The sequence below is a fragment of the Semicossyphus pulcher genome, unplaced genomic scaffold (genome assembly GCF_022749685.1).
Source record: "Semicossyphus pulcher isolate SPU_LCO1_2020_fin unplaced genomic scaffold, fSemPul1.0.p SCAF_1, whole genome shotgun sequence".
Classification (NCBI taxonomy): domain Eukaryota; kingdom Metazoa; phylum Chordata; class Actinopteri; order Labriformes; family Labridae; genus Semicossyphus; species Semicossyphus pulcher.
The window spans coordinates 1241608-1255835 of NW_027211603.1; the positions used below are offsets into that span (position 1 = coordinate 1241608).

General features: G+C 43.8%; 1 protein-coding gene across 3 annotated transcripts in view; it reads left to right on the top strand.

The window, feature by feature from the left end:
• The window catches only part of LOC138612532 (serine/threonine-protein kinase BRSK2-like), a 140164-nt gene that overhangs the window by 73882 nt on the left and 52054 nt on the right, over positions 1–14228 (top strand). The gene's annotated exons all lie outside the window — the stretch shown is intronic.

A 14228-nucleotide genomic window follows, 5' to 3' on the forward strand; every position in this document is an offset into this window, starting at 1 on the left:
AAAGTGATGCAGCATTAAGTGCATTGTGGCTTTAAATGACAGGTGGGAGCTGCTAGCTGCTGTCACCTCAGCTAATCTCTTCTCTTGACCTTTCGGTTTGTCTAAGCCTGCATCATAAATCCAAAACAAACTTCAGATGGACATGTGCACGTTTGCATTCAGAGTCCAGTGTTAAAAGTATTCAGTGAATCCTGCTGCGACTTCACCTCCGGATCTCAAGCCTCCTGTTTAATGTATTTACCACATTGTTTGCCATAGTATCAGTGTTTTCAGCGTTTCTATCAGCACAGCTCTGGCATCATGACAAACCGACACACTGGTCTATTGTTAGTTTTTCACTCCATTTCCATCTGATAATCTCCGAGCAGCCTGTTGTGTTTCTAATTAGATGTGAATGAAGGAGATGAAGGCAGCAGATGCTTCTGTTTCCTCTCTGCTGAAATGATTTCCCTGCTCCGCGGCTCCGTTTCTCCTCCGCCTGCTGACGTTGTTGTGCTCGATGCCAGCCGTCTCGGGGGTTGCCCCGGCAGCTTCCTCTAATCTTATCCCGCCACGGTCTTATTTTAGGAAGATGCTAAGGCTCTGTTTTCATGGCAACAGGCAGCGATGGGCTTGAGTTATGGTGCTGTTGTTCTCACACAATGAAGTCTAATCAGCCTCCTAAAATATATAAATAAAAATATAACAAAAAAACAGGCGGATTTTGTGGAGTTGCATGTTTAAAACATGAAGTTCACCCGACTCGGCTCCCTCTGCTTCTACACGAGACCCCATTTTGTTTGACATTTTCAGGGGGCTGCTGGTTTACGGTCCTCTCTTTCCTTCTTTTCTTCTTCCGCAGCTTTTATCCTGAACTTTGTGTAGCCTTGGATGTATTCTTTTGAGGTTTTGCATATGAATGTATCCCCTGTTCACAACACAAGACACATTTACATTTCCCTTGTTCATTGTTACACTCGGACCCTTTAAAGGAAAACCATTTTTACATATAAATACATTCTTCATCCCTGATACAGTTTATTTACAACTCCTTCGGCGTCTCTAGCGGCCGAACTAAACTCTCCGAGTCCAGTAAAAACAGACGTTCTTGAAAACATTCGGTCAGTCGTCAGATCCTCTTGTTTGCAGTTACCTGGCAAAGACCTGTCATGTGAATTATGACTGTTTTCTGGAACAAAGGTGGAAGCAGCTTGATGTAGTTATAACGCCGCATAACCCAACATGACCTCAGACAGTAAATATGTGTGTTATTTCTGTAGCAGCTGAAGGAATCTTCTGTTTTGCCAGAATCTAGGGCTGTAGCCAATCAGATTTATTTGAGAAGAATTGAATCTGGCGGTTCAAAACGAAGATTAGACTATTCGTTCATTAAAACAATAAAAAAAGTCACATAGCAGTGTTTGGGGGGGTACTCGGATTAAATATATTACAGCCTTAGGCCCTGTGAAAATACAAGGAGCCTCATTCACCTTCATAAGACCTTAAAAAACATCACACAATACAAACTGTGCTGCAGACTGGCAGCGCTGAGAGGGGGAGAGCACGAGCACAGAGGGAGAGAGGGAGAGTCACACACACGCACACACACTCCCGCAGGTGATCGCGGACTGAAGCGATGACGTGATATTCAACTTAGTTTGATCATGACGCGCTGCGTTTTTAGTAACTACGATGAATGGCTCGACTTGAAGAACTTTTTCACAGACAGAGTTTCGGGGGGGCAGCCCCACCAGAGTCACAGCGGCTCCAAATCTTAGCAGTCATCTTTAATGGTTTGGGAAGGCAAAGACAAATTTCTGCTACTTTGATTTATTTTGGCTTCAGGAGACTCCACTTGTTACGAGCAGGTGTGAAACATGAGGAGCAGCAGTAGGACGCAGTCGGAGCTATAGCAGACATACACGCTGTGTTGTTTATTTATCACTCATCAATCCTTCTATAAGATAACAATCTTATCGCACATCACAGAGAAACACTTGTGGAAATCAGATAAACATCAAATTCCTCTAAACTCAACATTTATTGTTCGATGTGATTTTTATTTTGTTGTTCTGATACTGAAATTAAATGCATAACATAACATCAGCGACAAGATGGATTATTATAATCATAGATTAAAGATCTTTCATCAGAAAACATGACTTACACATGTTCAGGGCAAGAGAGGAAACGTACTGCTCGGGCTGTGACGGCACTGAATTTATCAAACACCCTCTCACGGTTTGGCGGTTAAGCGCCCCCCCGGCCCAGTGACTTAAGAGTGCTGTGCAGATATGTAGGTATGTAAAGCTGTCACGGCATGTCAGTAAATGCTTTGTTTGTCGTTTATGCACACAATACACCGTAAAAATGTCACTTGAGAGACGGAGAAAACGCGTTGACTACCATCGTTTTTAAAAACGTTATTACTCTCTATGAAGCAGCACAAGCAGCAAGTGTTCCTGTCCCGTCCCTCCTGTCACTCACTGTGGTGTACATTTCTTCATCCTTCATCCTGATTAACTGTCGGAGACTCTGAGCTGCAGTTCTTGCGTGCTATGGTTCCACGCACACGCATTAGCGCGGATCGTTTATCTTCTTCCTCACATCGCTATGCATACCAGCCTTTTTTCCGTCTTTCTACTGTTCCTCTCACTCTCTTGGGGTCAACAAAAAGGTGTCTCACTGCTGCATCTCCTGGTTTTTGTTCTGCAAACTTGAAACCTGAATCCTGCTGTTTCTCTGTGCCGCCACAGCGACCAGCAAATGATGTTTGAGTGAAGGGGAAAAAACGGTGCTTCACTGGTTATATTGGACTTTTATTTTAGTTTCAGTTCATTTATTGAAGCTGGGGGTCGATGATATTTGAAATAACTGGGTCTGTTCCGCGGTTGGTGTCACATAACCGCAGTATTGAGGTCTTGTGGTCACCGTCACAGCCCTGAGTGCTGCTTTGTCCACAGCGAGCTTCAAATGAATGAATTGTGTGTTTTCTTTGTCGTAGGTTTTGTTAGATACAACTAGACATGCAAAAAAAAGAGATACCGGTTTGAGCAAAGTCAAAGTGGCCTTTGGCAAAAGTCTGAACAATAATTTATTTTCCTGATGGTCAGAAAAGAACATTGAATGGTAGCTGGCATGCCATCGCTCTGTGTGTGTGTGTGTGTGTGTGTGTGTGTGTGTGTGTGTGTGTGTGTGTGTGAAATGATGAATGGAAGGCAAATTGTAAAGCACTGTGGATAAAAGCGCTACACAAATAGCAGCCATTAAATGCATCTTACAGGAACCCAAACGTCATCAACTGAAAATCCAAAGCACAGAGACGTCACACTCCTGCACACTCTCTTTAATTGACAAAATGGAGACGGAGCAGAAATAAATCCTGCAGGGTGTTTTTTTAATCTCAGGAGCTCCTCTGCTGCTGCAGCCTGCCAGAGCGCTACTGTCACATCATTAACTATCTTTACTGCACGTCGGTCTCCTGCATTGTCAGGAGCTAATGTGCACACTATTACGCAAACATGCAACTGTGTGTCTGACCTCGTACAAGCTTCCTATGTCTGCCATCTGTGTGCACGTGTGTGTGTGTGTGTGTGTCCTGAGATTCCTGGTGAGATGAGCTGCCTGACATTTACGCCACAACTTCAGAGATCAGCACCTTACAGCAGCACCACGCCTGGAAACCAGATGTCAAACCTGGCATTTACACCTGAGTCTCTCTGCTGCTGCTAACGGAGAGGCTCATTAGAGGAACCACATGCGGAGGACCCTCAGCTGCTAGCGTTAGCGGCTAACAGACAGAGGACAGATGTAGCTCAGTCAGTGTCACATATGGGCTGTTTTATTAGAAGAGGGGCGTTTCAGGCAGTTTTTGTGAACTTTAAATATATTTTATGTATCAAAGAAACTGTCTGAATCTAAAATAATAATGATAAAGTGCTTATGCTCATTTTAATATAACAGCAAGACAAACACAAAATATTGAAAGTTGAAAATGTGTTGTTTTCCAGTTAACCCCAAATTAAGCTGTTAAAACGATTCTCAAACGGAGTGCAGAGTTTGTGTTGCTGCCAAACTGTGACAAAAGAAACCGTCTACTTCCCAAAGACGTGTAAATGAAGCTCTAACTGTGCTGCATTTGCATGTTATTAAATCAGGCGTTATGCAGTCATTCAGGTCTAAATTGGCTCCTTTCAATGCAATTCTAAAAACATCCAATTCACAAACTCCAGCACTTACAGACACACACAGTTCTACCTTTGTCTAACATAAGAAATCAAACGTTTAATTCTTTAAACTCAGTGTGTTAAACATATTTTTAAATGTTTTAACCTCGGCACAAAAGGACACACGTTTGTGCAGATTTGTGGAGGCGGTCTGGAGCTGTTACGCAGGATGACATTCATTACTGAAAATTAAAATGATAATGAAAAAATTAATTATTGCATTTACTTTTATTACAATAGAGCAAAAAAACCCAACACAAATTAAAGATGTTGAACACACCTGTGTGACTGAGACATAACAACAAGTATTCTGCATCCATAATGCAGAACTTCTAGACGAAGAGTTAGAAGAGTTTCAGAGAGTGAAACTGGTGTCACATCTGTAGAGTTTGGGCTTCCCAATAAACAAAAGCTTCCCCCTCCAAACACATCTAAATGTGGATGCAATTAAACTCCGTTATCTTAGGAGTATGTCTCTTGCAGCAGAGAGTGGAGGTGCCCACATTTCATCTCCACAATCAGACGCAAAACAAGATCGATTTGCAACCAGCTGCAGAACTTTATAGCACATTTAAGTGCATCGGACCTTCAGACGGGGCAGATAGTGGCAAGTGGGGCTGCCCCTGAGTCTTTAGTTTCAAACAATAATGGTGTTGAATTAACAAATATACACAGAGTGCTCCGTCAGTGCTCCGTCAGTGTCTGTGTTCTGTGTGATTACAATCCGGTCATAAGGGACGTAACTCAAACCAGCAGGGAGGGTGTGTGTCTGCGTCTGGCTGCCTCTCAAGTGTGTGTGTTGGTGTTCGTGTGTGTGTGTGTGTGTGTGTGTGTGTTGGTGTTCGTGAGTGTGTGTGTGTGTGTTGGTGTATGTGTGTGTGTGTGTTGGTGTTCGTGTGTGTGTGTGTGTGTGTGTGTGTGTGTGTGTGTGTGTGTGTGTGATTAAATCTCTTTTTCCAGCTGAAGTGAAGCTGAATGTGTGTGTGAGTTTTTCAGAGGTCGAGCTCGGCCCTGTCATGCCTGACCGGACTCATTTCATCTCCTCAACGACTCGCTGCTCGTGTTAATGGTGTCAATACTGACTTAACTGTGCTGATTCTACCCGCTGCTCCTACTGCACCAAGAGTGTGTGTGTGTGTGTGTGTGCTTTATGTAACTGAAGACCTCAGTGTATCTGTAGATCAGCATCGAACAGCATGTTTGCTTTCACACCTGCAACTTGATGATAAAAATAAATCAATTCTGGTATCAAGAGCAGCTTCCTTCTCAGCTTTAGCATCATGTAGGAGAACCCTGTAACTTCACGTCGTCACCTGTGAATCAAAGTATATGATATTTGATTTTTGTCTGTAGTGTAAGGATTAAAGAGTTTGTCAGTGGTTCAGGTTCGACTAGTCCGTCCTATTTTTCAGTTCAGGGTTGCACCGACTCCTACATCAGCCTCATGTTTTTCCTTTAGACGCAAACTTATCAAATCTACTGTAGTCAGACATTAAGACATTAACAGACGACTACATCTTTTGTGTTTCAAGTCATGTCACCTTGTTTCTAACTTAATTATTAATCAGAAGAAGGAGTTCGGTCATTGGGTGTCTACATTTGATAGAGACATAGCCCCGATGTCCTTTAATCTACACCAAACGTCCTTGGAAAGACACCGATTTTTAACATTAAACTGCTTTATTCAGTGTTTTTACTCATTTTAGTCACATGATCCCGTTGTCATGGAGAGCAGGAGACCTTCAGAGATGATTCGGCTCCCAGTGAATACCTCGCGACCAATGAACATGGAAAAATCCTAACATTAACACCCCTGGAAACCCAAATCCACAAAATCCTTCCATGTAATTTAGGGTCTTATGTACATACCAGTACGCATCTAAAAGTTTTAGAAATTTGTTTTTATTCCAAACTCAGTTATTGCCATTCTTTCTTTGTTAACTTCCCTGACATCGGGGTTGAATCGGGCTTGGTTAAGTTAGGGTATTTATTACGTCATTAATTCCATGAACCAATCATGAAATAATCAGCAGCAGTTGTCCCGCCCTCACAGGTGCAATAACACTTCTCTGCTCGCGATCAGTCTTCCTCTCTGAGTCTGAGCTAACTCGTGTCCACATACCCTGAACGTCTCTGCACAAACCTGTTGCAATTAGCTACCTAACGATCGCCTTTTTCCGCATCATGCCTGCGTGGCTGTCCCCGGATGCACATCCACCAGTGGAGATGACAACATGTCATTCTTTTATTTTCCAACTGTGGTGGACTCGGAGAACAAGCGCCAGTGTTGTGTTGACAGTTGCCATGAGAACGCGTACATCCGGACCCGGCAGGCGTCACTCAGCACGGGATCTGCCACGCCTACACAGTCCTGAGGAGTGGTCTGACGTTTTTCAATAAGGTTTTCTTGTGGTTCTGAACGTTTATTTTAACTCAGATATTTGTGGATACTTTATGACACACTCAACTCTGATATCATCTATGCATTATTGTTACAAACAAGCTGGCAGCAGCTCAGCTCGCAGCCTCTCCTGACGTCCTGTGTCCACCAAAGAGCATAGAAGAAACACAGATCGTTCTCATCATCTGCTTTCTTCAGTGTTTTCACCTGTTAATCACCAGATTTGTTTGTTTTAGAAAAAAGGAGACTTTTGAGGACAATTCAGTCTGCAAAGATAAACTGCAGTATTTTTGTATCTGGTTGACCTTTAACCTCACAGAGGCAGAGAGGTGACAGAGCAGAGGAGTGACGAGCAAAAGGATGCTGAATGTAATCCACCACAGAAGAGAGCATCTGCCCTTTTCCCATGATTCACCACTGACCTTAATCTGCTCGTCCTCACATCAGCCTCCCCCCCCCGTATGATGGCTGCTCATGTATTCTGTGTGATTCAGTCACACTCTGAGGAGGCTGCTGGCTCCAGCTCACTCGTCACCAGACGTCTGAATGTAAAAACTGGGCACACCGCCTGGTAGCTACACAGCAGCAGCACCCACACAACAAGTTCTCTTCTGATTGGCTGAGCTGAGGCGGCTGGAATGCAGATATCTGCCCTGATTTCCTTCCCTTATGACCTCTGTCCTTTCTTTCTGATCCTGCCATCTCGTTTTCCTTTCTTGTTTCCTCTTTCCTTTTGATTTCAAGCTCTATAGCGCTCCTTTCCTTCCTCTTTCCTTTCCCTTCTTTCTAACCCTCCTTTCCTTCCTCTTTCCTTTCTCTCTTACTCGTCTTTCCCTTTTCCTTCTCCTTTTCTCTCATTTCCTTTCCTTTTTTCTTCTCCTCTCCCTCCATATCTCATTTCTTTCCTTTATGTACCTCTTTGCTTTTATCTCCCCCTTCTATTCTCTCCTTTCATTACTCTCTCTATCCTTCATCTTTTATTTCTGCTCTTCTTTTTTTTCCTCTCCAGTTTTGACTTTCCTCTCCTCTTTTCTTCTCTTTTACTCTCATCACCTTCTTTTTTTCTCTCCTCTCGTCTTCTTTCCTGCCCCTTTTCTTTTCTCACTTTTTTTTACCTCTCCTTTCATCTTCATCCCTTTTCGTCTCGTCACCTTTCCTTTCTTTCTCTTTCCTTTTTCCTCTTGTCACCTTTCCTTTCTTCCACTCCTTTATTCCCCCTTTCCTCTTGTCACCTTTCCTTTCTTCCGCTCCTTTTCCCCCTTTCTTCTTGTCACCTTTCCTTTCTTCCACTCCTTTATTCCCCCTTTCTTCTTGTCACCTTTCCTTTTTCCTTTCTCCTTCTTTCCTCTCTTCCTTTAGCCTCTCATAACCTTTCTTTCCTCTTATCCTCCTCTCCTCCTCTCAGTTGTTTTCTCACTCTGTCACAGCGCAGACGTTCCACTTAATTGATTCTTGTTGCTTCATAAAATGCGGAGATGTTTCGTCTCTTCAGCCAAATCACACGAAGCGGTCGACCTGATTGCACCGCTGCAGCCGGACCGTGATTGGACACTGCAGAAGGCCCGACACTCCTCCTCTTGCAGGATCGCCTGGACGTCATATTAACAGATGGCGGTTTGATTACCGAGCGGATGTTTCAATCTATCACCCCTTGTGCCCTCAGCTCTGTATCGTGTTTCAATTAAACAGGGATTTGGAGGCAGAGCTGCAACCGAGTCGGTCCTCATAATTCATTAAGAGGAGCCGTCATGTGTGGAGGAGGAGGAGGACTGGAGGAGGCTGTTGTCATGAGTCAGGATCTCTGAGACCCTCAGAGGGCTGGAGGAGAAGAGGCATCAGCAGGGTGTCAATATAACACCTGCCCACCTGCCCACCTGGGGCAAATGATGCTCCAATTAGGATTTAGTGGCAAAATCACAAAGGCTCACCCAAACACTCATGCTTTTTCTTGCCTTTATTATTTTGTATTGATCTTTTGGCCTGTTATGTCTGTGTGTATCAGTGATCACCAAAATGATGGTGCACGTTGGTTGCCCAGAACCAGACATAGAAAAGCATCTGATAAAGTGGAGTGTTTCGCTTGTTTGGTTTGATTGTAATATTTCCTCTGAAGGGGCTGGATTGAGCATTTGTTATATGGTTGTGTTTCAGGCCCTGTGTGTGTGTGTGTGTGTGTGTGTGTGTGTGTGTGTGTGTGTGTGTGTGTGTGTGTGTGTGTGTGCTTGATTGACAGCAGCGTGTCTGCAGAGGCCACACTTAGAGAATGAAAGGAGCAGTGCTGTTCATCGTTTGCTGTTTAGTGAATGAATGAGTCAGTCAGTGTTAGAGGGAGTGTCGCAAAGTTGACTCACTCTGAATGAAGCCAAAGTCTGAGTCACTGTCAGTGCTGCAGATCTCCTCTGATAGGTCACCATCACTCCTCCTCTGCTGTCTGACTTCACACTTGGCTTCAGCTTCAGTGTAATCATAGCTGAATGGAAAAACATGAATGATTACAAATAAAGAAGTCTAATTTTTCACTCACTGTTTCATTCCTCAACCTCATCTCTGGTTTATTCTTCAGACAGGTCCGTTCAGTCGTCTTTTCAAACACCTGTCGAGGCCGGAGAGAGAGAGAGAGAGAGCAGTAACAACGGGAGAGTTACAGATACTAAGTGCACAAAGTAATCAAATATAGTTTGCTTACAGTGATGCAGTTGATGTATCAGACTGTCACAGTCGACATGAAACTGAGCTTATGTATGTTCCAACCCTCAGCTGTGGTCATGAGCCTTCAGAGAATTATTATAAATTATTATACTTTATATTTACTATTATTAATATAATTATTTAGACACATTACTTTTATTTATACATTTTTGTACATATATTTTACATATTCATATACAGCTCTGGAACAAATTAAGAGACCACTCCAAATGTTCCTTAAATCAGCAGCTGTGTCTCACTCCACGGGCTGCAGCCTTCGAAGGAGGCGGTCCACGGAGGATGCTCTATTCGTAGCCTGCGTAGACGTTTAATTTCGAACTGAAACGAGACGGTCTGGTCTACCCTTACGTCACCAAACGCTGCTCCTGTCGCCTAGCAACAGGTAGCTAGCGGGCTAACTAGCTAGCATAACTAACGTATAACTAATGCTACTTATTTTAAAAATAATTTGTCTCAAGGGGCCCTTTTGTTTTCTTAAACACTTGTATCTCTATAGAGAGGGTTAGGGTTAGGGTTAGGAAACCGAAAACTTTTACACTCTAAAGTGAAGGAGCCTTTGAAGCGGGACAGCCTTTGACGCACTTCTTTGACGCAATCAGCCTTCAAATACCGCCTTCCAAGGCTGCAGCCCCTGGACTGGGACACAGAGGTGCACAAAGTGTGTTTAATTAATTAAGTTATTATTATTATTAATGTGTGTAGGAGTTTATTTATTGTTTATTATGTTATAATGGTAGTTTATATTTTTTCATTTATTGCTTGATTACTCCTTTATGCTTCGAATCTTCAGCGTCTGTAATTTCCCCCAGTGTGTGATCATTAAGGGTTATGTTATCTGATCAGCGTCTAACAGGATGTTGTTTATTCTTATTAACATGACCATGGAGCCCTGCGTACACAGCACTGATGCTAAATGAGCCTAGATGATCATATTTTGAAGCCTGACGCTGCGATTTAAAGTACCGTTTTTTGTCATACAGATATATTGGCCTAAACTCTGATATTAGTGTTTTAATATATCCTGAAGAAATAATTGCCTTCGATTAACATCAAGTATTCCTTAGCTTGCGGTCTGCATGGTGCACGACCTAACCTGATCAAAGCTTATATTTTAAGGCTTTTTTAATGACACTGAACACAGCTGGAAACATTTCTGCTAATTCGGCTCAACAGTGAGGATGAGCCTGAGATAATTGAGGCGGTACAGGACCAGACAGGATTCAGCAGAGATCACAGTCACCCAGACAACCCAGCCGGCCGGTGCTGGGGAGAATTAAAGAGCTGTGGGTTCAGTTCCCCCCCGAGCAGGATCAGACCCGAGGTGACCTGACAGGAAAGATTCTGTGGAGTCCTTGAGTCCTGAGTGAGACTGAGCCTTCGTGTTTCACATGCTGGAGGAGTTTAAAGGACCGAGCATCTATGTTACAGCTCATGTTTCTTCCCTCTCCTCCCGCCTCCACACACACTTTATCACCACATTAAAAAACCATATGGGTCATAATTGAGCTGAATAAACGTCCGCGTCCTCGCTCACGCATGAAGGGCAGGGGGCTGAATGTCTATTTACCTTGTACATGTGTTAATTAGCCTCCACCATGCTAACGTGTGTGTGCTCGACTGTGTCTCACTGATGTGAGGAGGTGAAAACGAGGGTAATTAGATCTGATAGCAGAGAGAAGGGGCAGATGAGCTGCAGCTGCATCCATCGCAGGCATGAGTCACTGTGTGTTCACCTGCCAGGGGACAGTGTAACACCTGGGGAGTCTGCTGTTAGAGTGCTGTTATGTCACAAAAAGCTGGAGCACAAACGATTAGCTGATATGGACACCATTAGAGTTATGATGTTGATTCAGTAGCTGGAAATAGAATTAATAAAACCATTTTTCAGCACTTACACTCCTCTTATGTACCCGGTCGATGCCTTTATTGTGGGGATTAATCATCAGATTCAGGTGACCGTCTCAGCTGTCTGCATTTGGGTCCTTCCCCTGCTGCCTGAATTCACCCTGGGTTAGACACTAGCTAGATCTTAAACGGCGTTTGCATAGCGATGGTTAGCTCTGGTGAACCTACTAGCTCGTTATGCTAACCTGGCTAATGTTGCATCCTCATTCAATGCAGAAAACACAAACCACTGCACACACAAGATCTGCTGTGGTCAAAAGCCGCTTCTGTTTCTGATCCATTGTTTGTTTTTCTTCTTGTAAATTTCCACCAGGAGCATGATGGGTAATAATCTCAACAGAAATCTTGTTGTACTCTAAAGTGACCCTGCAAGATACCTGGCCTTTGCAAACTCTTAAACCACTTTCCCACTGGTGAAAAAACACGCTAACACCCGGCTTTTTTGCTTGATTGGGAAGGTGTCAAATGACTCTGCAGTAGACCCGGGTGACTATCACCTCGGCTCTGATCGGCATTGATGGGAACACAAAGCCTGTATCGACACGCTAATCTCCGCCCCCTTTCCGACGCGATGCTATGCTCCGTCGGTAACTTCTGCGACTCCTCGTCATCTTACAAATTCCGCCCGTCACCGACCGTGTGAGGTGTCAGACTTGTGTCCTCTGGTGTGTGGTAGGCATAATTAACATTCACATCAACTGGTTTTGTGACCAATATACAGTATGTCATTTATATCCAGGTTTGTATTAACCATGGACACAATCTCACCATGTTTTGAAGTCTAAAATAAAAATATCAAACCTTCTGAAACAGAGCTATTCCACCAAACTGTTGGAAATCATATGTCAGCTGAGTTTCTCTCCTTCCTCTCCAGCGTTGTGAGGAGAGTTTCAGGATGAGAGCGATGGAGGCAGAAGTTGCTGTGACAGCCTGCTCTGAGAAAACTGCCGGGCCAGAGATTAAAGGCATTTCTTTTATTATTTATTTGCTGCCAGCCGTCATCCCTCGCCATGACACACCTTTGAAGACTGGCGGCTTTGATGGAAATGAAATTTCTCTTTCTGCTGTCTTCTGTCCGTCGTCCGGCCCCTCACACCTGTCACATCACCTCTGAGCAGGTTCACCACAGGATGACTCAGACTCTCGGGCCGGTTTGATAAAAAAGGTGCAAGAAGAAAAGTGATGAGGGCAAAATGAGCGATCGCAGTGTGCTGCTGGACAGATGACGTTTGTGTGTTTCACAGCTTTAAAGTTCAGCAGTGGTGAGAGTCTGAAATCAATACATGAATCAGTGGAGGATTAGTTTGATTACCTGTGGTATAGATTAAATCTGACTCCACCACAGTTTGTCCTTCATCGATTCTCTTTGCTGGAACGTGTGAAACTGATCTGACATCTTTAACACGCTCATATTGATAAAGTGACTCCTGTGGTGAAAACATCAGTAAACGTTCTGCCTTAAAGGTGAGATTTCATTTACAGGTGTAGGTATCTTAACCAAGACTCCATACTACAAAGACAACTCAGGAGTACTTTACCAAAACCCTGCAGTTCCTCTGGTGTCCACTCGAGGCTGTCTCCAGCAGTGAGTCAGTCCCCATAGAGCCCCATGTTAAACTTTACAGCAGAAATAAACATGTTTACAGCCTGGTACAAAAAACAGTTTGGGTCTCTATAGCTCATTTCTCTCTTCATGACAACTGTACGGGGAGAATTTTTATACAGCTCACCTGTTTACATTATATTAAGGCTTAAAGTGATGCAGCATTAGGGGCGTGGCCTCTGTGAGTGACAGCTGGGAGCTGTTAGCTGTCTGCTAGGTGTCCCCTCAGCTAACTCAGTCACTGAACGTAACCTCTGGGCCGTGTTTGTGCTGTTGGAGCCTTTTGGAGATTTGTTCATGTAAATATCAGACAGATAATCTGTGTGTGCGCTTTATTGGACGAACAGACCGTCCAACACGTCTCACACACAGTTTACACTCAGTCACATTATACTGTTGTTGTATTTATTGTTGATTAGCAGATATTGTTGTCTGCTTGTTATTGTCCAATTAGCCAGATAATAATTTAGCCACAGGCAAAGCTATAACTTTGACAACCTTATGATTGCTAACCCCTTGCTCCTCTTCATCTATATCATCTCTTTGAAATATTGTCACTATACTGGATCTGAAAACCAACATGGCTACCTCCAAAATGTGAAAACAAATTGCTTCAAAACAGCAGTCGTCAGACCTTTCTTGACGTCACGGTGGATGCTCCCACTTCAGTTCTTGGTGAAGGATCTATTCCACTTGTATCAGCACCAGTCGAAGCAAAAGCTGTGGTGGTGTTAGCTTTGAAGAGGAACCTTCAAACTGCTCACTGAAACAATCATGCAGACTTAAAACTTGTAGCTTGTTAGCAGAATAGTTATCAACCATCTCAAACCGCTGCTGGTTCTGAAGCTGCTTCGTGCGGGTGTCTGAATGTGTTCCTCTTCCTCTGAAGGATGCCTTCCTGCATGATTGTCGAGCTTTTAGAGATTCCTTCCTGGAACAATTTTTGCTATCAAGTAGTTATCTTTTCTTAAACTACCCCGGTTTGATGTCATTTTTGGTCTATTTGGCCATTTGGTGTGACATAAAACACACCACACAATGAGCTTAGGGATAGAGTTTGAAACCATGTCTGACTGACGCTGTCCGTGCAGACCTGCTGCTGCAGCACAGAGGTCTGAACTCAGTTTAGCCCGCGGCCTGCTGAGGTGCCAACTGGCAGTAAATCCCGAGCACAGCAGGCAGGTTAGCACTGACACAGCTACAGGCAGCATCTGTATGTCCAGACATCTTACTCTTCACAGACTGTTCCACTTCATGACACCGACCTGCAGCTGCTGCTGGACCCAGCCAGCTGGCTAAAGTGATGTTCTCCTGTTTTATGACAGGAAACTGTGATTTGTTGTCATACAAGTCTGGTGTTGTTTCATCTGTTGTTAATATCAACCGAACCTGCAGTGCCTTGTAC